The sequence below is a fragment of the Phascolarctos cinereus genome, unplaced genomic scaffold (genome assembly GCF_003287225.1).
Source record: "Phascolarctos cinereus isolate Bilbo 61053 unplaced genomic scaffold, phaCin_HiC Scaffold_726;HRSCAF=1367, whole genome shotgun sequence".
Classification (NCBI taxonomy): domain Eukaryota; kingdom Metazoa; phylum Chordata; class Mammalia; order Diprotodontia; family Phascolarctidae; genus Phascolarctos; species Phascolarctos cinereus.
Genome location: NW_027556098.1, coordinates 420579061 through 420582280, shown reverse-complemented (window position 1 = coordinate 420582280; position 3220 = coordinate 420579061). Strand labels below are relative to the sequence as shown.

The 3220-nt window shown below is 45.8% G+C and overlaps 1 long non-coding RNA gene across 1 annotated transcript; it reads left to right on the top strand.

The window, feature by feature from the left end:
• Positions 1-409: 409 nt before the first annotated feature.
• LOC144454292 (uncharacterized) lies at positions 410-2655 on the top strand. The gene is made up of 2 exons (XR_013482667.1): positions 410-1170; positions 1287-2655. It is a non-coding gene; the product is annotated as an uncharacterized LOC144454292 (long non-coding RNA).
• The last annotated feature ends 565 nt before the right edge of the window (positions 2656-3220 follow it).

Genomic DNA, 3220 nt, shown 5'->3' with positions numbered 1-3220 from the left:
TTCAACTCTATGAACATCCTGCCTTCCCCCAAATAGACTCATCTCCTGAAATTCCATCCTTTTGATTAGAGGGCTGGAGGACAGCGCAATGAACTCCTCCCAAGGACTCCCATTATAGAGGACTTCTTCCCTGAAATCCCATCATCTTGGAAATTGTCAGCTTTGATATTCAACACCTTAACATCCTCAGCTTCCTCTCTCCTCAGATTGGAGGGCTAGAGGGTGGAGCAATGAACTCCCAGGGCCTCTCTAAATGCCACGCTTCCATGCCTGGTACCCTCTGATGGACAAGGAAGCAGCTTCTCGTACCCAGCCCAGCCCAGATTGGTATCTTTCCTCCTTAGCCTTCTTGTCTTCCTTATTGTTCTGCCTGGGCATCCTGTCCTTCTAGGCTCTGCTCCTCCAGACTGACAACCTCTGAAATCCTCTCTGACTCCTTTCTCTTCCCCCATGACATCCTTCACTCTCCACTTTCCTTGATAATAACTAGTACTTCCCAAATGTGTCCTTAGCTCCTCCCATTCCTGGTAAGGTGATGGGTACGGGTATAAACCCACCAGTGAAGGGAATGTTACCAAAGTTTCACCAAAACCATGCTCCCAGGCTACAAATGCCATGGGTTAACAGGTGGCACCTTCAAGCCATTTGACTAGGTATGAAGGCAATGGGACAGCCTGAGCCTTTCCACCTCAGTCCTGCCAATCCAGGAATGTTTCCTTCATAGCCACAGAGGGAATGACTCTCCCTGAGACAGGAGCTGGATCACTGGTCACTTAACTCAAGACAGAATCCTCTCCTTCCAAACCGAGTTACTCTGCTTAGCCAAGCTCCCAGTGTGGAATGGCAGTGCACCCCTTCCAAGAACATGGAGCTGAGAGGGTGCACAGGACTGAGCCTGGGACATACTTTGGTCAGAAGTAGTAGGCAGGCCTTGCTGGACCTTGCCTCCTACCCCTTACTTGCTTAAAAGCTCTGCTCCTGCTTCTTTCACTATGGCAACCCTACAAAGGGTCTAAAATTTGACTGCTAACCTGTTGTCAGTCTCTTCCACACAGATTCCTGAAGGAAGAAGTTCCTGGAGGCTTCCTCCTCTTTGGGAAAGGGAGGTCATAAAGCAATCTTTAAGCTGTGCCCCTTTCCTTCCTGTGGCCCCCAAGTAGACTAGAACAGGTCTGGCTTCAATTTTTAAAGGTTTTAAGTTATTATTTTAACTAATTAATTAATCTTTTTTCAAGGAACACAAATCTATTGATAACCAACTGTCCTCAAAACTATTGGTGAATTAGGGTGATGTCTACCTCAAGCACGTGAAGACTTCCCTCATCAGAGTGAGTGGATGAGGACAATTTGTTCCAACAGTCATGAAGGTGTCTGAAGCAGGTACTGCGTAGCCCTTAGAGCTTGGTCAGACACTAAAGAGGCCAAGATCATCCACTGCATCCCAGCCACGACCAGTCTCCTCGACTTTTATCCTGCCACTGGACTTCAACGACTCTGGAAGAAAGAATAAAACTGATGACTTTGTATAACTCTGCCTCACTTCAATCCAATTCACATTCACTCGCAAGTTGAGACATCACCTCATGGTGTCATTGGCGTCCTCTTCAGAAATGAAGGACAAATAACCACAGAGATAAGCTGGAGGAGAAACTGGCAAACCATGCCAGTATCTTTGACAAGAAAACCCTAAAACTGGGTCACAAAGAGTCAAACACAGCTGAAATAACTGAGCAGCAACAAGAAAGAGTAAAAGGGCTGCCTCGCCGCAGTGGGGGCAGAAATAAGATTACCAACATACATTTGTAGACCACCCAATTAGTACAGTTTTGTGATTTTTGCCAGCTTCATTCCACAGCCTGAGGAGGAGTAAAGCTGGAAGATGGTGGGAGTAACACAAGTTTGGGGCTTGACAAGGCGAGAACTTTGATAGGATAATACTAAAATTAATAGCGAACTTTCATATAGTGCTTATTATGTTCCAGGCACTATGATAACCTCTTTACAATTCTCAATCATGTGATCCTCACAGCAACATGGGGAGGTAGTGCTATATTATTGTTCTTGTTGTTATTCCCTGCCCCCATTTTCCAGATGAGGAAACTGAGCCATCTACTAAGTGTCTGAGGCCAGATTTGAACTGAGGTCTTCCTGACTCCAGTACCAGTGCTCTAGGTAGTGAGGCACCATCTAGCTGGCTGCTTTCCACCTGCAGCTCTGCTTGATTTCAACTCTACAGGAAAATGATGCCCCCCCCCCCCCGGGTTAAGATGATCACTTCAGATCTCAATCACTATGCTGCTAATTCAGCCTTGGAAACTCAAACTCCTTCCCACCTCCCTCAGACTCCTCTTCACTCTGATTGGAGGGCTGGAGGGTGGAATACTAAGTTCTTCCCAATGTCCTCCTTTCTAGAGGGCAAGCTGTGGGCTTTCCGGCTAATTCCACTTCTCATCTGCAACTCTGCTTGTTTTTGACTCCAGGGAAGAAAATACCTCCAGTTTCCTTTTGCACATTGTCTTTTCCCATTAGATAGTAAGCTCCTTGAAGGCAGGGATTATCTTTCTTTTTTTACTTGTATCCCCAGGACTTAGCACAGTGCCTGGAACATAGCGGGCATCGTCATGGGCATCAGTAATAAATGTTTATTGAATTGAATTGTTAAGTTGAATAAGAAGTCAAGGGATGTGAAAGAAGAGAACAGCGGAGAATTGGAATGATCCCTCAAAGTGTCAGGGTGGGGAAGGGCAGAGACTGTGGCCAGTGCACGGGTGATAGCCTGGAAAAGAATTGAGGGGTGGGGGATCAGAGGTCATAGTGAGGATGAGGAACGGAGCCAAAGGATAGATAAAATGAGAAAAGATTATGGTCACATAAGGAAAATTCATAGTTTATGAACATAGAAGTGGTGCATTTGTGAGCAACGGCAGGGTCAAGGGTATGACCATGTCTGCATGTAGCTGGTATGGAGTGGAGGAGTCATTCATAAGGAATGGGTTAATAGTGGAAATGGGAAATTGAGGTATTTGATGGCGTATCAATATGTATGTTAAAGTCTCCTAATGTGAGAGCAGGAGTTGGGGAGGAGAGAAAGACTGTGAGCTAGACATCGACCTCATTGAGGAAGGAAGGTAAGTAGGGGTTGGGGGCAGTAGATAACAACTACCAGAATCTTGATTGGGTGATAAACTGGATTCAATTAACCTCAAAGGAAGAGGTTTTA